General features: G+C 41.9%; 1 long non-coding RNA gene across 3 annotated transcripts in view; it reads right to left on the bottom strand.

Moving 5' to 3' along the window:
- LOC132405993 (uncharacterized) overlaps positions 1–23769 on the bottom strand; it is a 41266-nt gene that overhangs the window by 4101 nt on the left and 13396 nt on the right. For 2 of the 3 annotated variants that reach the window (XR_009516023.1, XR_009516024.1), the window contains exon 2: positions 17759–17875. This is a non-coding gene — a long non-coding RNA (uncharacterized LOC132405993). Of the gene's footprint in view, positions 1–6046; positions 6135–17758; positions 17876–23769 lie in introns of all 3 variants that reach the window. The other variant, XR_009516025.1, reaches the window with a different exon arrangement.

The following is a 23769-nucleotide window of genomic DNA, read 5'->3' on the forward strand; positions in this document are numbered from 1 at the left end:
AGACAACTGCTAAGCAAATGGCAAAAGATGCCACAAGGCACGAAAAAGAACAACAAGTAAGTACATAACAAAATAAAACTGCACCTGTTAGGGAATATTCTCGAGTTATGTGTATCTAGCAAATATTAATTCAAACAAGAACAAGGCTTCAGTTTTTATTGTAAATGTAATAAATTCAATTAGTCTTCAGTTCTTATTGTATATTGTAAGCAGTAGATTAAAGTTAAATAGGCCCACAGACTAAGAGATTACATATCCAACAACCAAACGTTAAGACAATGGGGTTGTGTTAATTATCAAACCAGGCAACATGGCTGAATTACTTAGTGCAGGCTGGCAGACCAGACGGATGTTGCCACTCAGCACATCAAACATGGCCACAGGTATAAGCAATCAATAGTTTTTGTGCACTCAGAGACAGCCCTGACAACTGTAGTGTGGTGGTTAGCACAACACTTTACAATACCAGCGACCAGGTGAAATTCTCACTGCTGCCTGTAGGGGTTTGTACATTCTCTCTGTGACCATGTGGGTTTTCTCAAGTTGCTCCAGTTTCCTCCCACAGTCCAAAGACATACCAGTTGGTAGCTTAATTTGTCATTGTAAATTGTCCTACGATTAAGTTAAATGGGGCGGGGGGGGAGAGGGATTGCTGGGCAGCATGGCTCAAAGGCCCTACTCCCCACTGATACTCAATCAATAAATAAATTTCAGGTCCCTGACTGTCTGTGGTCAAAAGTTTTTAGAATATTCATGTTAATTTGTTTTTAAGAAAAGCGTTTGGACCTTGAGAGGTGTCTTATCAATTACAATGTGCTTCCACTACGTATCTTGAAGGAACCATTCGTCACCCCAAAGTTTTGAAGTAAACAATGTCATTGTAACTATTGAAATTGTATTGAGTCACCTCCTGTTACCTTTGATCTTAAAGGTATTGAATGAGATGTACCTTTGGGTTTCTGAGCCTCTACTGAGAATCAGAATGACAACTGCTTGTTTTTTTAAATTCAAATTTGTATTATTATTTATTCTTATTTTACAAAGCAGCACAGCATATCATAGAGCAGAAACAGTACAGCATATTTACACAGCGATCCCATGACAGGAAAACAAGTAAGACTTAGAAACAGAAAAAAAGTTCTAATTTAAGTTTAAATTAACATACAACCAAAATTGATCCCACGCGTCTTGCACTTTTCCCTCACTGTTAATTCTTCCCAACATGTGTTCATATGATGAAATCTTAATCATTTCCTCAGTCCATTCCTTCACAGTGGGACATCTGTTTTTTTTCCAGTTTTGCAATATAATTCTTGCAACCGTGATGAGACCCACTGTGATAGTAAATTTATCATCGCTAACATTAGGTATCATTGTCCTATCACCCAAGAGACAAAGCGGTGGGCACAAGGACAGTGTGAAACTCAACCAATTCCCCAACAAATCAAGAACTTTACACCTGCTTGTTGTGATGAATAAAAACTTTTATATCACCAGCTTCAGTGTCTCTCCAGTGACTTCAATCACAGTCACAACATAGAAACTACCACAAAGCCATAATATACTGAAGCTGCGATTCTATTGCAATAGAAAGTTCCACTTGATTCAGTGACAAGCCCTAACCCGTACACCTTTCAAATGTGGGAGGCACCCAGAGGAAACCCATGTGGGCACAGTGAGAATATATAAATTCCTTATAGACAGCGGTGGAAATCATACTCCCTATTGGTAATCACTGGTGCTGTAAAGCTATTTCACTAACCACTACACTACTGCACTGCCCCGTTACACACTCTCCCTCCCCGTCTCAATTTCTGTCACACTTTCTGCAACCTAATATGTTTTTTCTCTTTCGTTGTTTTTCAGCGTGTAGCATGGACCAGATTCTCCCTCCATAGATACTGTCTGGCCTGCAGTGTGTCCCCAGTATTTCCTGTTTTTATCAGTAGAGAGACAAGTGTTTCCATGTCTCTGTTCCTTCTCGTTTTTTTGCAGAAAGTGTGTGGAACTGCTCACAGAATATTTTGTTTGCAGATTTTACAAACAAATATTGCATTGCTCTGCCTTGATTATTTGTTTCTGCTCCACTTCTTGTGAAAGTACTAGGTGGCGCTGTTGCAATGCAGCAAAATTTGCACTGCTGCATCCATTGGAGGGACTCCTCTGTGTAGATGGTGGCAGTGTGGAGATACATCTCAACCAAAGGAGATGTAAGATGCTCCTTCCCTCTGCTAGCCTCTAGATCACCCTTGGGCAAGGTGTAGCACTTGTTTAGACCCTCAATTAAGGTCACATGAAGCCATGGGAGCAAGTGGTGGATGGTCGTATGAGCAGCTGGTCCATTTCACAAGTCCTGGTTATGTGACCATTGACAGCAGGCAGACAATCTGTGAAGAGTATTGATAATGACTGGTGCCACCCATCTTGTAAAGACGGTGCCCAGAAGAAGGCAGTGGCAAACCACTTCTGTAGAAAAAATTGCCAAGAACAATGATAGTCATGGAAAGACCATGATTGTCATACAACATGTCACATAAAAAACAAACCTCTGTGTGGAGAAGGCAGTTTGGAAAGTGGAATCTGAAAAGCAAACACAGATGCAAAGGGCTGTATTACCAGGCAACAAAATGCTGGAGGAACCCAGCATTAGAATGGACTAGGCAGCATCCATGGAAAAGAGTCAACAGTCAACATTTTGGGCCGAGATCAGGACGGGAAAAGAAGGGGAGAAGTCGGTGTAAGAAGGTGGGGGAAGGGGAGGAAGAAGTACAAGGTGGTAGATGATGGGTGAAACCGGGAGAGGGGAGGGGTGAAGTAAAGAGCTGGGAAGTTGATTGGTGAAAGAGATAAAGGACTGGAGGAGGGGGAATCTGATAGGAGAGGACAGAAGATCATGGAAGAAAGCGAAAGGGAAGGAGCATCAGAGGGAGGTGGTAGGCAGGTAAGGTGAGTGAGGGAAATAGGAATGGGTAATAGTAAAGTAAGGATGGGGGCAATTACTGGAAGTTTGAGAAATCAGTCTTCACGAAATATAAGGTAACGCACAACACGCTGGAGAAACTCAGCAGGTCGGGCAGCATCCGTGGAAACGAACGGTCAATGTTTCAGGCCGAGACCCTTCATCAGGACTAAAGAGGAAGGGGGCAGGAGCCCTATAAAGAAGGTGGGGGGAGGGTGGGAAGGAGAAGGCTGGTAGGTACGAGGTGAAAAACCAGTAAGAGGAAAGATCAAGGTGCTGCTCCTCCAACCTCAGCGAGTCCTCATCATGGCAGTAGTCAGAATGGGAATAGGAAATGGAATTGAAATGGGGGTCTACAGGGAGATCCTGCTTGTTTTAACAGACGGAGTCGGATGATGATGGCAATGCCTAACAGTTAAAGGCCCTGAGGTCTGGTTCTACTTATCAAAGTCCCAAGGGTAAGCACTAAATTCTCAAAACGGAGCCGTGGCAGAAGACCTATTGAACCGTTGCAGAATTTCAGAGCCGAACTTGCAGAACAAAAGCTTTTTAATTGATAATATCTTTGACAATAAAGTGTGTGAGTTGAGATTAAGCAAAACTACTTGGCTAAGGGGATGGAGAACGTGCCTTGAATTTTCAGGGTATTCATGTGGTTCGATTATTACTACAATAATGCACAATCACCCAGTCCTTTCAAAATGTTTCTCTCTTCATACAACGGCAGCCAGCATAATCAGTAAATTCAAAGTTAATAATAAAATATATTTGCGTATTTGATGTAACACCTATGTAATCATAGGGTAATATAACACTGAGCCACTCCACTGATCCATGCCAGCCAAGATGCCTACCTAAGCTGGTCTCATTTGCCTGTGTTTGAACATTTTTCCTCTATACCAGGAGTTCCCAGCCTTTTTATGTTATGGGCCCTGTTGAAAACTAAAGTTTTTTTTTAAATAATACTTTTTATAACATTTGTACTTTTTAACAAACTCATCTATTTTTCACACTCACTGGTAGAAAGCAGTATAGCAGCTAAACTAACAGTTTATCAACTTGGCAACACACACAACATGCTGGAGGAACTCAGCAGACCAGATTGGTTTATCACCTTACTCATTTTCATTGGCTGAGTATTGGCACTTTACCCAAGTGATGTCATTGTTTTAATTATATAGGCAATTAACTAATTCATTCCTATCTAAGGGATTTCTCTTATAGAAACATAGAAAACCTACAGCATAATACAAGCCCTTCAGCCCACAAAGTTGTGCCGAACATGTCCCTACCTTAGAAATTACTAGGCTTACCCATAGCCCTCTACTTTTCTAAGCTCCATGTACCTATCCAAAAGTCTCTTAAAGACCCTATCGTATCCGCCTCCATCACCTTTGCTGGCAGTCCATTCCACGCACTCACCACTCTCTGAGTAAAAAACTTACCCCTGACATCTCCTCTGTACCTACTCCCCAGCACCTTAAACCTGTGTCCTCTTGTGGCAACCATTTCAGCCCTGGGAAAAAGCCTCTGACTATCCACATGATCAATGCCTCTCATCATCTTATACACCTCTATCAGGTCACCTCTCATCCTCCGTCACTCCAAGGAGAAAAGGCTGAGTTCACTCAACCTATTCTCATGCTCCCCAACATCCTTGTAAATCTCCTTATCTTATCTATAGAAGTGATGGATTTTTCAGAGGCGCTATCTTGTCTTCATCTTTAGCCCTTTGCCTTATACCTCTTTGCATTGCTTCTCCGCTCTTTATTTAGTTTGTTTAGTATTCTTATCTTTCTTTGTACGCTAAAATAAACTGGAATCTTAGAATTAGACAACTCATTATTCTTGACTCCTGGAAGAACCCTAAGGATCAGAAATTAAACAGAGATCCAACAACCCCTATCGTTAGCCAAGGGGACTGTGGACTCCAGGTTGGGAACCCCTGCCCCATACCTTTTCTATCCAGGTACTTACCCAAACGTTGTAATTATATCTACCTCAACCACTTCATCAGGAAGCTTGTTACATATACCCACCGCCCTCTCTAAATTAAAAACTTGCCCCTCAGATCAAACTATTTAACAATAGTGAATAGTGGGAGCATGATAACGGTTAATGTAACACTTCACTGCACCAGTAATCAGAAGCACCACTGTCAGTGAGGAGCTTGTATGTTCTCCCCATGTCCGCATGGGTTTCCCCCAGGTGCTCCGGGGTCCTCCCACCTTCTAGAGACATAAGGGTTAGGATCAGTGAGATGCGGGCACTGGAAGTGTGGCACACTTGCAGGCTGTTCCCAACACATCCTCGGACCGAGCTGGACATTGCACAACCAACACACTTCAATGTATGTTTTGATGCTCATGTGCCAAAAAAATCTAATATTGATCTTTTACCAATATGAGCTATTCAGCTCTAAAGCATCATGTCCTCTGTCTCTTATTCTTCATTGTAATTTTTCTCACCTCCCCTTGGTAGGTTAACTTTCTGAATTCCACCCCTTTTGCAACAACATCTGTACAACTTAAACAAACATTAATGATGCCTTAATTTACCACAAGCATATGTCAACGTACAAAGATTAAAACAAGCAAAGTTCTATAATTAGGTATGATTATCAGTGGAAGACTGTCTAAAATGCTTTTACATTAAAAAAAAGACTTTTTAAAATGGTGTGGCACAGTAACATAGTGGTTAGCACAATTGTTTTTCAGCATCAACTGTAAGATTGGGGTTCGATTCACGACAGTGTCTTTGAGGAATTTTTACCTTCTCTCCATGACTGTGTGGGTTTCCTCCGTGTGCTCTGGTTTCCTCCCACATTCCAAAGATGTTTTGTCAGGGTTAGTGAGCTGGATAGGCATAGCTATGTTGACACCGGAAGTGTGGCAATATTTGTGGGCCACACAGCACAATCCTTTCTGATTTGATTTTATGCAGATGACACATTTCATAGTATGTTTTACAGAAGTGAAGAGTTAAGACTCTTAACAGTGTTGATGAGCAGAGGGACCTTGGGGTCCAAGTTCATAGCTTGCTGAATGTGGCTTTGCAGGTTGATATGTAAAGGTGACAAATGCTTACCTTCATATTTATCTTTTTACTTTGATCTGTGAAACCAATTGTTTAATTTTCCAAGCTGGCTCCAGGTAACCTGAGTAAGGAGACCCAGCTGCAACATACAGTATTTTTAGCTTTAATTATCACTTCTGTAAACTGCTGTTCCCAAAGTGTGTAATGTCACAGTCAGTGCCATTTACAAATGAATTCAAGCTGTGCATATATTTTCACTGGTTTAGAAATAACATTAAATAAGAAATTATTACATCTGAGGATTGCCTAGAGTAGAGATTACAGTTTAGCTTTTCCACCAGTACATATCAGACACAGTGGGTAGAGATAAGGCTTCACAGTGTCCCAGAACTGGGTTCAATCCTGACCTTGGATGTTGTCTGCGTGGAGTTTGCATGTACTCCCTGTGACTATGTGGGTGCTCCAGTTTCTGCACACTCCCCAAAGTTGTGTGGGCTGGTGAATTGATGGTAAATTGCCCCACCATGGTAGAATGGGGGGAAGAGTTAATGAGGAGATGAGAAGAATTTTTGTAAATGGGATTAGATTCCAATTCAGATCCTGATTTGCTTATCACATATATGTGTTAACATACAGTGAAATGTATTTACAGCCAACATCTAAGGATGTGCTGAGGTCAGCTCACAGGTCAGGCGGCAACATAGCATGCCCACAGCGCTCGGCAGAACAACACAGAACACAACAGGAAACAAAAAAAAACAGCAAAACAAGTCCCTTTCCTCCCTTCCCCCCCCCCCCCCCCACCCACATACATGGACAGTCCTATAACTCCAGTCTCCCATCTCCAGGCTTTGACTGCCATGTATTATTGCAATATGCTACTTTATTTTATCATTGTATATAATATTCTAATAACATAACAAAATAATATACTATTAAAGTAAATGTTCAACGTTTTGTATGCACTTGGTGGGCACAAAGCCTGTTTCCATGACTCAATGATTTTTTTTCCTCTGACCATATTTATTTTTCAGTTCCCAACCATCTTTCTTCTGCTTCTCCGAATTTGATTTATTTCCTCCTTTCCTTCCATCTCTACACAACCCAGATCCCTCTAAGTTCTTGATGTAGTATTTCAATCAAAGATATTGACCATTCCTTCCCCCACCCCACAGATGCTGCTTGACCCACTGAGTTCCTCCAGTGGACTGCTTCGTTCCCTACAAGTTCCTTTCCAATGGTTTTTCCATGCTGCCAACAGGATGCACTGTATTGGAATTCTCTTGCTAAATGCCAATACCTGGACTTGCCTCTCCTACCCTCAGCTGCCGTGGGATATCCCAATTGAAATAGAACCAGACAACTCACCTGGACTATGGATTCCGAACTTCCATCTGACCAAAAGTCTTTAAATTGATTAGCTGATTAAAAAAAGATATTGCAAACTAAAGGATAACTTTATCACCAGTCCTGCCAAAGGGTCTTGACCCAAAACATCGACTGTACTCTTTTCCATACACGCTGCCTGGCCTGCCGAGTTCCTCCAGCATTTTGTGTGTGTTGTGTGAACAGTATGCAAGACAAGCTTTTCACTGTATCTCGATCCATGTGACAATAATAGACCAAAACCAATGCCAAATTCACGAGTCTCTGTGGGCGTATTCATGGGTAGTCGAAGGCCCAAGGTGTACGTGTCTGAGAGCCAGGGCTGTGGATTGGAGGCCTGGAAGTGGCCTGCCCTGGGGTTGGAAGCCTGTCTGTGTGTGTGAGTGGGAGTGTGGGAAAGGGGTCAGTTCTCCTGTTGCTGTTTTGTTCTGTTTTATTGCTGCTGCTGCTTGTGTTGTTCTGCTGAACTTTGGGGACGTGCTATGTTGGTGCCGAGATGTGTGGTGACACTTGCGGCCTGTCCCTAGCACATCCTTGGGTTTTGTTGGTTGTTTACCCAAACAACGCATTTCACAGTATGTTTTATGTACACGTGATAAATAAATCTGAATCTGAATTTGTGCAACTCTCTTCCTCAAGGGGTGGTGAAAGCAGCCTTTGAATATTTCTAAGGTAGTGACATTTGTTAAGCAGACGAGGTTGAAGTTTACCAAGGGTAGATGGAGAATATAAAATTGAGGTTTCAAACTGATCAGCCTTGTACTTATTAAATGTTGGAGGAGGCTTGAGAGGCCAGTTGGCTTACACCTGCTCTGAATCCATATGGTTATTTACTTATGCAGAGATACAGGCCCTTCTTGCCCAACAACCCACCTATTTAACACTAGCCTAATCACAGGGCAATTTACAATGACCAATTAACCTACTAACCAGTCTTTGGACTGTGGGAGGAAACTGGAGCACCTGGAGGAAACCCACACATTCACGGGAGAAACGTACAAACTTCTTACAAACAGCAGTGGAATTGAACTCCAAACTCCAATGTCCCAAACTGTAACAGTGTCACACTAACCATTACACTACCATTGCCCCCCTCCACTTGTCTAGAAAATACAATGATGCATTGCTTTTAATTTTAAGCCTATCATCATCTCCATAAATAATTTCCTTTTGAAGGGAGAAGCACTCTTTAGAAAACACTTGTGCAACTTATCAGTCCACAAAGCTGCAAGCTAGATCAGGCTATTTAAAATTCATGATACTATTTTCAACTTTTGCTTTGAATCACACCTTCCACAGAGAGATGGATTGGTGTTGCTACAGTGACGCTTGCCAGCAGATAGTACTGAGGTGTTCATAAGGCTTCTCTTCCCACAGCAGAAGTTTAATATCAATTGGCACAAGCACAAGGCCGTACACCTGGTGATATTGATGCTTCTCTGAGCTGCAGATTTCACATTGTAGTTATCTCTGGTCCTTTATGTTGAGTAGATAGGGCTGGCAACAAACACAACATGCCCTAGTCTTCCCCCTGTCTTCAAATACTTTCTTTTTAAACCCAACAGAATGTAAGTGGAATGAACCAAGAAATAATTTGGATTACATTGCCTGGTCTTTAAAGATCATATTCCTACCGGGCATGCTTTGTGCATAGTTAGATCAGTCAATGTCAAAGTCGTTGTACATTTATTATTAAAGTGCATATATATCGTCATTATCCTACCTTGAGATTCATTTTCTTGCAGGCATTTACAGGAATGGAAAGAAATACAATAGAATTTGTGTAAAACGAGACAGAAACGAAGACTGACAAACAACCAATGTGAGAAAGAAGACAAGTCATGCAAATAAAAAATAAATATTCTGACAACATGAGTTGTGAAGTCAGTTAGGTTGTGAAATCAGTTCAGAGTTGAGGTGAGTGAAGTTATTCACGTTGGTTCAGGAGCCTGATGGCTGAAGGATAATAACTGTTCCTGAACCTGGTAGAGTGGGACATAATGCTCCCGTACCTCCTGTTCAGTGATTTTTGCCATTAAGTGCAAACTGTAATACAGTAAGTAAATAGATCCAAACAGCAAGTTAGGATCTTCACTGATGAGAAATCCCAACCAAAAATACTGACTGTCCATTCCTCTCCATAAATGCTGCCTGACCTGCTGAGTTCCTCCAGCATTTTGTGTCTGTTTCATCAATCAGTTTGTACATATAATATTCAAAGCTAAGCCACACATTATGACTAATTGTATCATAATTTAATTTTGCATTGCTAATTAATTTATTAATAATCCACCTTCCTCTCATATCTCAGGTCTCAGAAATTTTCCAGAGCTTATTGAAAACCAAACCTTAAAGATACGAAGATGGTAAAACTATCTGAATATAAGTACCAGTGTTTAAGGAAATATAAGGGTTCACTGTTCATTCCTTTCCATGGATGCTGCTTGGCCTGCTGAGTTCCTCCAGTGTTTTGCATTTGTTCCTCTGGATTTCCAGCATCTTCAGAGCCTGTTGTTTTATACTTTATAAACATCATTGTAACATGTCAAACCACAAAACTGCAATCTAAATTGGCCTAGTTTTTATCTATAATACCATCTTTCTATTTTCTGTTTCCAATCTCCCTTCCGTACAGGGACTGATGTCGCAACACTCATATCTGAGAGCAGAGATTCCTTTGATGTTCCTCGAGCTTACTAAGGAGGATAATAAACAAATGAATTACATCCGGGGAGGGGTAGCTACTTCTATTTGATTTGCCTATATGCCTCACACTTCTGCAACTAAAACCATTTGTATTGAGCAAATATGAAAAATCTGCTGACAATTTTGTTTTATTTGATATGGATACCTTTTGCAAGTCTGGCAATATTGCCTATCCATTGCCCTGGAATTGGCTGGCGATGCCTTGTCAGAGGGCATTTTAGGATAAATCAAATTACTGGAGGCATGTAGAGTATCAATATTGCTGGAATTTCTTTCTGTCACCAGTGAAAGAGGGTTCACCAGTCCATTACAGGTTAAGGCCTCCCTACCACTGAGCACACCTATATGGAATGTTGCCGCAGGAAAGCAGTGTTCTTCTTCCATCACCCAGGTCGTGCTCTCTTCTTGTTGTTGACATCAAGACGGTGGTACAGGAATCTCACAACCCACACAATCAGGTTTGGGAACAGTTATTACCCCTCAGGCTCTTGAACTAAGGGAGATAACTTCACTTCACTTCACTTGCTCCATCCCACATCTATGGAATTACTTCCAAGGACCCTTCATCTCATGTTCTCGATACATATTATTTATTCAGCATTATTATTCCTTTCTTTTTGTACTTGCACAGTTCATTGTCTTTTACACACTGGTTGAACACCCAAGCTGGTGTGGTCTTTCATTAATTCCATTATGGATTTATTGAGTATGCCTGCAAGAAGATTAATTTCAGGGTTGTATATTGTGTCTTGTATGTACTTTGATAATGAATTTACTTTGAATTTTGAACCAGATGAGATTTTAACTCTTTCCAATGGTTTTGCAATCTTCTTTATAAAAGCCTAAGACCATAAGATATAGGAGCAGAATTAGGCCATTTGGCCCATCGAGTCTGCTCTGCCATTTCATCATGGCTGATCCATTTCCCTCTCTGCCCCAATGTCCCGCCTTCTCCCTATATCCCTTCATGCCCTAATTAATCAAGAATTTATCAACCTCTGCCTTTAATATACCCAATGACTTGGTCTCCACAGCTGCCTGTGGCAAAAAATTCCACAGATTTCACAGATATTTATAAAATTAAATAGTCCTACATATATCTCATTCAATAATGGAACTGAAATTCCTCAGATGTAGTGATGATATTTTCCGTTAGCAGAAGAGTTTATGACCTGAGGGTACATTTGATATCCCTAGTGTAACAGAGCAGGAGGCGGGGGTGGAATGCATCTCCACCGAAGGAGGTGTAAGGTGCTCCTACTTTCCACTAGCCTGCCAGTCACCCTTGGGCAAAACGTAACACCTGCTTAGAACCCCCTGCCCACTAACTCCCCACGATCAGGGTCACGTGAAGTCATGGGAGCAGGTGGTGAATGGTCATATGAGCAGATGGTGCATGTCACAAGTCCTGGTGATGTTACCACTGACACCAGGCAGACAATCTCTGAAGAGTATTGATAATGGCTGGGGTCACCCACCCTGTAACGACACTGCTCAGAAGAAGGCAATGGCAAACCACTTCTGTAGAAGAATTTGCCAAGAACAATCATGGTCATGAGACCGTGATTGTCTATGTCATATGACATGGCACATAACGATGATGGCATATGACATGGCACAAGATGATGATAACATGTGTAACAGAATCAGGAAATATACCACAATTCAACAGAAACAGCATTTCACTTTAAGTTAGAAATTAGGCTTCAAAACAAAGTTATCTTGCCTGTCTGTAATATAGCTGAAATAATGATAATGGGATAGCATTGTAGTGTAGCAGTTAGCATAACAGTATTTATAGTGCCAGCAACCTAGAATCAATTCCATCACTGACTGTAGGGACTTTGTGATCCCCCTGTAAATGCGTGGATTTCCTCCAGGTTGTTCCCACATTCCAAAACAAAATCAATGGGTTAGGGTTAGCATGTTATTTTTGTGCTTTAAGCATAGCGGCATTGTGGGCTTCCCCCACCATAATCCTCAGAGGTTGCTGACCATTGACCAAACAACGCATTTCCCTGTATGTTTTGACGTACATGTGACAAATAAAGCAAATCTGTATCTTTAGCTAACAATGCTTGTCTCTCTACGATGACCAAACTGGATTACATTTGTCTGCTGGTATAAATGAGTTCTGAATGGTTAAGGATTGGTCCTCTCCTGTCCAAATGGAGAAGTATTCAGAGCATTCACAGTTGCTGCTTCAACATATTTGCATCAGTGTTCACAGACCAAAATGAGAGTGTTGACGACCGGGAAAATTTCCCATTATCAGAGGTAGATAAGATCTGAGGATATAGATTTTGTATCTAAATTTAGAGATTTAGATAGGATCTGAGGGGAACCATTTTCAGCCAGAGAGTGGTGAGTACCTAGAACACACTGCTGGAGAACGTGGTGAAACCAGAGTAGCTGTCAGCATTTGAGAAGTCTCTAGACCAGGGGTTCCTAACCTGGGGTCCACAGACCCCTTGCATAATGGTTTTGGTCCATGGCATAAAAAGGTTGGGAACCCCTGCTCTAGACGAACACTTGAATTGTCTAGGTATAGGTAGCTAAGGACTAAGTACTGGAAGATGGGATTAATATAAGTGGGTGCCTACTAGTCAGTGATGGGCCAAGTGGCCTGTTTCCTTGCAGTTTGACTCCAGCACTTTGGCACTATAAAACTTGCTGGTGAACTTTATAGAAGCATGAAAAGTTGATGGGAGGTGTCACAATGGGAGGGAAATATTGTGTAATTTACCCCCAGGTGCTGAGCAAACAAATTTCTTTTCAAAAAGCACAGTAAACTTGTTTTGGAAAATGCACAAGCTAAAGGTTAAAGGTGCCTTCCAGTAAAAATTTGACATTCTAGTGAAGTATAATTGGCCAAAATTACCTTCTGAAGGTAGTGAAAGCAATTCAAAGGAGAACAACATACACAGAATATTATTCTCACTCAAAATTAATGGTTAGTAATGTTCATGAGAAAAATCCACATAACCCAATCCCCATACCAAGTTATTTACAGTATTATTTGTTCTATTCATTGATCATCATCATTATTATGTGTTGTGTTGTATGATGGGAGTGATCATGGTCTTTGACCATGATTGTTCTTGGCAAATTTTTTTACAGAAGTGGTTTGCCATTGCCTGCTTCTGGCCAGTGTCTTTATAGGATGGGGGACCCCAGCCATTATAAATACTCTTCATAGACTACCTGCCTGGCATCTGTGTCACATAACCAGGGCTTTGAGACGCACCAGCTGCTCATACAACCATCCACCACCTGCTCCCATGGCTTCACATGACCCTGATCAAAGGGCTAAGCAACACCTTCCCCAAGGGTGAGCTGCAGGCTAGTGGAGGGAAGGAGCACCTTACATCTCCTTTTGGTAGAAATGTATCTCCACCCTGCCACCCATATACATTGGTAGAGTGTGCACTATTTTGTCTACAGGGCATCGTTGCCACTCTTGTGACCTCCAGGATTGGAACAAACTTCAGATGTTAGCGAGGCTTCTAACCTGAGCTGAGATCCTCTATGTCTTGTGGCAGAAGAACCTAAGACATGCAGTCCTTCACCACAACACCAATATGTTGGTTGTCTTAAACATATAGAAACATAGAAAATAGGTGCAGGAGTAGGCCATTCGGCCCTTTGAGCCTGCACCACCATTCAGTATGATCATGGCTGATCATCCAACTCAAAACCCTGTACCTGCTTTCTCTCCATACCCCCTGATCCCTTTAGCCACAAGGGCCATATCTAACTTCCTCTTAAATATAGCCAATGAACCGGCTTCAACTGTTTCCTGTGGCAGAGAATTCCACAGATTCACCACTCTCTGTGTGAAGAAGTTTTTCCTCATCTCGGTCCTAAAAGGCTTCCCCTTTATCCTTAAACTGTGACCCCTCGTTCTGGACTTCCCCAACATCAGAAACAATCTTCCTGCATCTAGCCTGTCCAATCCCTTTAGAAATTTATACGTTTCAATAAGATCCCCCCTCAATCTTCTAAATTCCAGTAAGTATAAGCCCAGTCGATCCAGTCTTTCTTCATATGAAAGTCCTGCCATCCCAGGAATCAATCTGGTGAACCTTCTCTGTACTCTCTCTATGGCAAGAATGTCTTTCCTCAGATTAGGGGACCAAAACTGCACACAATACTCTAGGTGCGGTCTCACCAAGGCCTTGTACAACTGCAGTAGAACCTCCCTGCTCCTGTACTCAAATCCTTTTGCTATGAATGCCAACATACCATTTGCCTTTTTCACCGCCTGCTGTACCTGCATGCCCACCTTCAATGACTGGTGTACAATGACACCCAGGTCTCATTGCACCTCCCCTTTTCCTAATTGACCACCATTCAGATAATAATCTGTTTTCCTGTTCTTGCAACCAAAGTGGATAACCTCACATTTATCCACATTAAATTGCATCTGCCATGAATTTGCCCACTCACCTAACCTATCCAAGTCACCCTGTATCCTCTTAGCATTCTCCTCACAGCTAACACCGCTGCCCAGCTTCGTGTCATCCGCAAACTTGGAGATGCTGTATTTAATTCCCTCGTCTAAATCATTAATATATATTATAAACAACTGGGGTCCCAGCACTGAGCCTTGCGGTACCCCACTAGTCACTGCCTGCCATTCTGAAAAGGTCCCGTTTACTCCCACTCTTTGCTTCCTGTCTGCCAACCAATTCTCTATCCACATCAATACCATACCCCCAATACCATGTGCTTTAAGTTTGCACACTAATCTCCTATGTGGGACCTTGTCAAAAGCCCTTTGAAAATCTAAATATACCACATCCACTGGCTCTCCCCTATCCACTCTACTAGTTACATCTTCAAAAAATTCTATAAGATTCGTCAGACATGATTTTCCTTTCACAAATCCATGCTGACTTTGTCCGATGATTTCACCTCTTTCCAAATGTGCTGTTATCACATCTTTGATAACCAACTCTAGCATTTTCCCCACCACCGATGTCAGACTAACCAGTCTATAATTCCCCGGTTTCTCTCTCCCTCCTTTTTTAAAAAATGGGGTTACATTAGCCACCCTCCAATCCTCAGGAATTAATCCAGAATCTAAGGAGTTTTGAAAAATTATCACTAATGCATCCATTATTTCTTGGGCTATTTCCTTAAGCACTCTGGGATGCAGACCATCTGGCCCTGGGGATTTATCTGCCTTTAATCCCTTCAATTTACCTAACACCACTTCACTACTAACATGTATTTCCCTCAGTTCCTCCATCTCACTAGACCCTCGGTCCCTTACTATTTCTGGAAGATTATTTATGTCCTCCTTTGTGAAGACGGAACCGAAGTAGTTATTCTATTGGTCTGCCATGTCTTTGTTCCCTATGATCAATTCACCTGTTTCTGACTATAAAGGACCTACATTTGTCTTAACCAATCTTTTTCTTTTCACATATCTAGAAAAGCTTTTACAGTCAGTTTTTATGTTCCCTGCCAGCTTTCTCTCATGATCTTTTTTCCCTTTCCTAATTAAGCCCTTTGTCTTCCTCTGTTGGTCTCTGAATTTCTCCCAGTCCTCAGGTGTGCCACTTTTTTTTTTGCTAATTTATATATTTCTTCTTTGGACTTGATACTATCCATAATTTCCCTTGTCAGCCATGGGTGCACTACCTTCCCTGGTTTATTCTTTTGCCAAAGTGGGATGAACAATTGTTGTAGTTCATCCATGAGATCTTGAAATGCTTGTCATTGCATATCCACCATCAACCCTTTAAGTATCATTTACCAGCCTATCTTAGCTAATTCATGTCTCATACCTTCAAAGTTACCCTTCTTTAAGTTCAGAACCTTTGTTTCTGAATTAACTATGTCACTCCCCATCTTAATGAAGAACTCCACCATATTATGATTACTCTAACCCAAGGGGCCTCGCACGACAAGATTGCTAACTAACCCTTCCTCATTGCTCAATACCCAATCTAGGATGGCCTGCTCTCTAGTTGGTTCCTCGACATGTTGGTTCAGAAAACCGTCCCGCATACATTCCAAGAAATCCTCTTCCTCAGCACCCTTACCAATTTGGTTCACCCAACCTATATGTAGATTGAAGTCACCCATTATAACTACTGTTCCTTTTTTGCACGCATTTCTAATTTCCTGTTTAATGCCATCCCCAACGTCACTACTACTGTTAGGTGGCCTGTACACAACTCCCACCAGCATTTTCTGCCCCTCAGTGTTTATGCAGTTCTACCCACATCGATTCCACGTCCTCCAGTCTAACGTCCTTCCTTTCTATTGCGTTAATCTCCTCTCTAACCAGCAATGCTACCCCACCTCCTTTTCTTTCTGTCTATCCCTCCTGAATATTGAATATCCCTGCATGTTGAGGTCCCATCCTTGGTCAGCCTGGAGCCATGTCTCTGTGATCCTAACTATATCATATTCATTAATAACTATCTGCACATTCAATTCATCCACCTTGTTACAAATGCTCCTCGCATTGACACACAAAGCCTTCAGGCTTGCTTTTACAACACTCTTAGCCCTTATACAATTATGTTGAAAAGTGGCCCTTTTTGCTTTTTGCCCTGGATTTGCCTGCCTGCCACTTTTACTTTTCACCTTACTACTTTTTGCTTCTACCCTCATTTTACACCCCTCTGTCTCTCTGCACTTGTTCCCATCCCCCTGCCACATTAGTTTAAAGCCTCCTGAACAGCAGTAGCAAACGCTCCCCCTAGGACATTGGCTCCAGTCCAGCCCAGGTGCAGACCATCCTGTTTATACCAGTCCCACCTCCCCCAGAACTGGTTCCAATGCCCCATAAATTTGAATCCCTCCCGCTTGCACCATTTTTCAAGCCACATATTCATCTGAAATATCCTCCTATTTCTACTCTGACTAGCATGTGGCACTGGTAATAATCCAGAGATTATTACCTTTGTGGTCCTACTTTTTAGTTTATCTCCTAACTCCCTAAATTCACCTTGTAGGACCTCATCCCATTTTTTACCTATATCGTTGGTACCTATGTTCACCTTTCCATTCAAGAATGTCCTGCAGCCGCTCAGAGACATCCTTGACCCTTGCACCAGGGAGGCAACATACCATCCTGGAGTCTCTTTTGCGGCCGCAGAAACACCTATCTATTCCCCTTACAATCGAATCCCCTATCACTATAGCTCTCCCACTCCTTTTCCTTCCCTCCTGTGCCGCAGAGCCACCCATGGTGCAATGAACTCAGCTGCTGCTGCCTTCCCCTGATGAGACATCTCCCCCAACAGTATCCAAAACAGTATATCTGTTTAGGAGGGAGTTGACCTCAGGGGACTCCTGCACTACCTGCCTACTGCAACGCTGTCTAGTGGCCACCCCTTCCCTTTCTGCCTGTGTAGCCTTTACCTGCGGTGTGGCCAACTCACTGAACGTGCTATTCACGACTTTCTCAGCATCGCGGATGCTCCAGTATGAATCCAATTGCAGCTCCAGACGCTCAATGCAGTCTGCCCGAAGCTGCAGTTGGACACACTTCCTGCACACGTAGTCATCAGGGACACTGGGAGTATTCCTGATTTCCCACATGCTGCAGGATGAACAAACCACGGGGCCAATCTCAGCTGCCATGACCTACCCAATACTTGCCTCAACTTTTGAAACTTTCTCCTTTGAAAGGAACTTACCCGGCCTTACCTCACTTGGAGTGAAGCTCGTCCTCTGCCTCTTCTCGTCGAAGCCTCTCGAGTCAAAACCTCAAATCTCCACTCCTTCACTGGCCGCTTTCCACAGAATGTCCTCAAAATGTATTTTCTATATTTAACACAAAATATGTGGTAAGCATGCCAGAGTAGATTAAAATCAGGGCTCGTTGTAAATTGGGGGACTGTGTCAGCGAGTGCCTCCACTCTGTTCACCTCAAGTGACGCTTCCTGGTCACCAAACATTTTAATTCTGATTCTCATTCTGACTTGTCGGATCATGGCCTCCTCTTATGCCAAGATGAGGCCACTCTCAGGGTGGAGGAGCAACATCTTTTATTCTGTCAGCATAGCCTCCAACCATTGCCATGAATACTGCTTTCTCTTTCCAGTAAACAAATTAAACCCCCCTTACTTTATTTCCCCATTATAAACTTTTACCTCTTCTCGTCTGCCTATTACTTCCCCCTGGGCCCCTCTTCCTTCCCTTTCTCCTATGGTCCACTCTCCTCTCCTATCAGATTCCTTCCTCTCCAGTCCTTGACTTTTCTATCCACCTGGCTTCACCTGTCACCTTCTGGCTAGTCTCCTTTGCTTCCCCCACCTTTTTATTCTAGCATCTTCTCCCTTCCTTCTCAGTCCTGAAGAAGGGTCTCGGCCAAACTCTCGATTCATTTCTATAGATGCTGCCTGATCTGGTAAGTTCCTCCAGCATTTTATGTGAGTTGCTTTCAATTTCTTTTATGTGGTTAAAAATATAGAATGAACTTCCCTTTGCAAAGTAATCAGCAGAGATTTAGAGTTTACTAAAGGTTTGTCATCACACCAATTCAAATTGTTCTTTGTATGTACAATGAAATTATTTCCCTCTGAGAAAAGCAATATTACTCTGCCAACTTACAGTGAGAATCATGGTTACTTTGGTTAATTAAATGCTCAGACAGATACGGGCTGAATATGAAAAGACATGGAAGTCGAAGCCTTTCATCTGCAGCCCTGAGTCTGTGAATCTCCACGAATTTGCTGGGGTAGTAAAAGGCCCAATGTCTGTGTGTCTGTGCCCAAATCCGGATCCACTGGAGGCTGATCGCCGAAGAATATGGACTATCTTGAGGTTAGAGGATTGCATATTTGTGTGATTGGGAGGGAGGAATGGGGTTTATTTTGCTGTTGCTGTTTTGTTGGTTCTTGTGTTTTGTGTTGTTCTGCCCAGCAGAGAGGGCATACTGTGTTGGTGCCGGATACTTGCAGGCTGCCTCCAGCACACCCTTGGCTGTGTTAATTGTTAACAGAAGCAACCTATTTCACTGTATGTTTCAAAGTACATGTGATAAATACATTTGAATCGTGAATCTTGACAATGCCCTTTTCAGATCTAGTATTTTGTATCAATATGTTGCTGAAATAGATCTTGGCTCATCAAGTGGTTATAGATCTTGCATGTTATTCTTTTAGTCAGTGAAAAAAAAACTCCTCTATGGATAGTCCCAAGCCCAAGCTGCAAAATGAGGAGGGTTGGACTTGAGGCTAGCAAAAACCCAGAGCTACAGAAACACCAAAGACCTCATCCCTGGGAGAGAAAGGAGAGAAAGGACCTTCAAAGATGAGCTGCACCGAAAGACTGTCCCAGGACAGAGGATTCTGGTGAGCTGCTGTCAGTGGCCTATGCCCCAGCAGGGGTGATGGGCTTAACCAACCAGAGTAAACAAAACAGTATCCACTTATTTTTAGATAACGTGACACATGCACTTAGCAAATGTATTCAACTGTGTAATGCAAATGTGTTCTATTGCTTCCAGTCATTAAATAAAAATAGATTTACGCATTGTAGGCTATTTTAGGTATTCTAAATGCAAAAAAGTTTTTAATCTCCTGTAGATGGAATTTTGTAACATAATGAATAGACAATAATGATTAGCATCTGAATTCTCTGTTGAATTATTAAACAAGACACATGTTGTCCGTGACGGATATTAAAGATGGTATAGATACCAAAAAGCTATTTGTAAGTTGCTCTACTGGAAAAAATAGATACAGTATTCGAAGCCAATCATTATTCTTTGCATAGGAAGGGCAATTTTCTGAAAGGAAGGTGCCAATAATCTCAACTGTAAGGTGTAAAGTACAAGGGAAAGTCTCAGGCACTCTTGATTTCATTATACCGGGGTAAATGTGAACCAAAGGAGGAGGATTTGAAGGCAGACAACATAAAGGCATTGTGGGGAAGCGCTACAGTCTAGGGTCTTTCTGCACTAGACATTGACAGACTAAGTCCAGGGTAAATATCCCTCAAACACTTAAAACTTGCACTGTCCCAGGAGGTCACTTGAATGGCAAGGAACACAACATGTGCATAAACTATCAATGTATAGAACTGATGAATTTATAAATGATACTACAAATATAAACAGAGTCATGCAATGTTTTTGTATTTTTACATACTTGTAAAGAATAAACTTTACTTTTGATATTAAAAAATAGATTGAAAGAGATAAAGGAGAAGATTATGTTTATATATATATATATATATGTATAGCTAGGGTGCCTAAGACTTTTGCACAGTATTATAGTAATTTTATGTATTGGACTATACTGCTGCAAAAAAACAAAATGACATATGTGAGTGGTGATAAAGCTGATCCTGAGATAGGTCTCTATTGTGGACTGAGAGTGGGAAAGAGCTAGGGAGAGGGGAATCATGGTTGGGAAAAGGGAAAGGGAGAGGGGAGGAGTGGAAGCACCAGAGAGACATTCTGTAATGATCAATAAACTAATTTGCAATCAAATGACCTTGCCTGGTGTCTCAGGGCTGGGTGTGTCTGCACCCACCCCACCGCCCCTGGCACTTCTCTCTCATTTGTTCCACACCCCTCTCGCAGCGCTCCACCCTCACCATTCCTGATATACTTTGCTCCCACCAGATTTACAGACTCGCTCTCCACTCCATGTTGACAAATACAGTACTGAGCAAACATGCTAGGCACCTTGGCTGTACATATGTGACTAAGACTATTGCACTGTACTCTGCATCTTTCGAGTGTGGGAGGAAATCAAAGCGCCTGAAGGAAATGCACGTAGTCACAGGGAGTTCGTACAAACGTCTTACTGACAATGGCAGGAACTGAACCCAGGTTACTGACACAGCACTAAGTGCTATTCTACTGTGCAACCCCGTTAACGTTCCAGCTATCATTACAGAGAGCCGAGATAACTGTTTTGAAGAATGATCTCTAACCCAAATTGAAATGCTGCCTTCTATTGAATTGTGTTAAGATTCCCAATTCTTCTGTTACACCAGGAGCTGTCAAATGGGAACAAGTGCTGAATTGTCTAAAGATATAAAATCTGAATATTTCTGAGACAGGCAAATGGTTTGTCAAAACAAGATTATGCCTCAAGTCTAATGCGAGTAGAAAAGCATGAAATTCCACACTATCATAATGATTCAGTTATCACTGAAAGATTGCTTATATCCTGCACTGTACAACTTGGCATTCAGGATGAAGTAGTCAGTTAGATTCAACATTGGCTTAGCTGGAGAAATTAGAGAGTGTTAGTAGATGGTTGTCCCTCTGATTGGAGGCCTGTGACTAGTGGTATGCCACTGACATTGGTGCGAGGTCTGAAGTTTATCATGTATGTTAATAATTTAGACGATAATGTGGTAAACTGGATCAGCATAGTAGTTAGTGAGGAAGAGGATCAAACTTGCAAAGTGCTCTGCACCTGTTGAGAAAATGGGCTGAAAAATGGCAGATGGCATATTTATTGAGATATAGTGCAGAACAGGCCCTTCCAGCCTCTGAAGTCGCATTGCCCAGCTAGCCCCCAATTTAACTCTAGTCTAATCATGGGACAATTTACATTGACCAATAACCTACTAACTGATACACCTTTGGACTGTGAAGGTAAACCAGAGCACCCAAAGGAAATCCACACAGTCAAGGGGAGAACGTACAAACTCCATACAGACAGCAGTGGGAATTGAACTCAGGCCACAGGTGCTGGAAAGCATTCTGCTAACCACTTTGCTTCTGTTCCACCCCTATACATACAAGTGTGAGATGTTGCACTTCGTGAGGACAAAGCAGAGTGCAAATTACACTGAGAATGGTAGGGCACTGAAGTGTGTGATAGAACAAAAGAACATGTGGATACAGATCCATAATCCCTTGAAAGTCATATCACAGGTAGGCAGGTTCGTAAAGAGAGCTTTTAGCACATCGTCCTTCACAAATTAAGGTACTAGAGTTGGAATGTTATGTTGAAGTTGTATATGACATTGATTAGGCCATATTTAGAGTATAAAGTGCAGATCTGGTCACCTACTTACAAGAAAGATATCAATAAGATTGAAAGAGTGCAAAGATGTACATGGATTTGAGGACCATAGGTTGAATATGTCAGGATTTTATTGCCTGGAGTGTAGGAGAATGAGGTGAGATCTCACAGAGGTATACAAAATTATGAGGGGTATAAATAGAGTGAATGGATGCAGGCTTTTCCCCCGCAGGTTGGTTGGGAATAATAAGAGATCATAGGTTAAGGGTGAAAGGTAAAATCTTTAGAGGGAATCTGATGGGAATTACTTTACTCAGAGTGTGGAACAAGCTGCCAGCATAAGTCATAATGCAGGTTTAAATGTAACATTGAAGAGAAGTTTGGGTAGAGACAGTACATGGATGAGAGAGGTATGGAAAGCTGTGTTTGGGTGCAGGTAGATTGGACTAGGCAGAGCACCAAGCCAGCATGGATTACATGTTTCTGAGCTGTAGTGCTATGACTCTCTGACCTGCTGAGTCCCTCCAGCTTCTTGTTTGTTCCTTTTGATGTCACAGCCTCCATCTCACCAGATAATCAAGACAACAGTAGCCATTTATTACAAGACAGAGCACATTTTCCCTCAAATCACTTGATAATAATTGGAATGGAAAAGTACCCCAGATCAGGGTTCCCAACCTTTTTTATGCCATGGACCACTACCATTAAGCAAGGGATCCATGGATCCCAGGTTGGGAATCTCTGTCCTAGATGGTTACTTTTTGTCAGTCATGTGTCTGCAGTTGTTAATTTGTTTCTTACTGAGATGTACTCTCAGTAGCTACTTTATTAGATCCATCTGCTCGTTCATGCAAATATCTTATCAGCCAATCATGTGGCGGTAACTCAATGCATAAAAGCGTGCAGGCACAGTCAAGAGGTTCAGTTGCTGTTCAGACTAAACACCAGAATGGGGAAGAAATGTGATCGAAGTGACCTTGATCATAGAATGATTTTGGGTGCAAGACAGGGTGGCTATTGCACAACTGCTGCCTTGGGATTTGTACATATAACAGTCTCCAGAGTTTACGGAGAAAGGTGCACAAAACAATGTCATCCAGTGAAAGACAGTTTTGCAGATGAAAACATCTTGTTGAGGAGAGAATTCAGGCAATAGCCGGACTAGTTCAAGCTAATAGGAAGCCAACAGTAACTCAAATAACCACACATTACAACATTATTGTTTATAGCTTTGCTAAAATCGCTGGCAGAAAAAGAATCTCAGGGTTGTATGTGGCAACATGTATGTACTCTGTTAATAAGTTTTACTTTGAACTTTGAGGAGTGTACAGAAGAGCATCTCTGAATGCACAACACGTTAAACTTTGAAGTCGATGGGCCACAGCAGCAAAAGACCATACAGAGTTCCACTCCTGTACCTAATGAAGTGGCCACTGAGTACATATCTTTTGCTAAATCTTAAAGTATGATAATAATTTACATGGCGTACAGGGCCTTTGTACTTTGAACTTTACCAGCAGTACTCTCATGGAATATTAAAATTTGAGTGGATGTGGAGAGGATGTTTCCTATAGTTATTGGATATATTTAAAGTGGAGATTGATAAGCCTCCATCATCTTATTTTCACTATGGATGTCCAGTACCTATACACCTCCATCTCCCAGCAGGAAGACCTCAAAACTCTTTGTTTCTTTATGGACACCTGACCCAACTAGTTCCGCTCC

This window comes from Hypanus sabinus, chromosome 16, assembly GCF_030144855.1.
Source record: "Hypanus sabinus isolate sHypSab1 chromosome 16, sHypSab1.hap1, whole genome shotgun sequence".
Taxonomy (NCBI): Eukaryota; Metazoa; Chordata; class Chondrichthyes; order Myliobatiformes; family Dasyatidae; genus Hypanus; species Hypanus sabinus.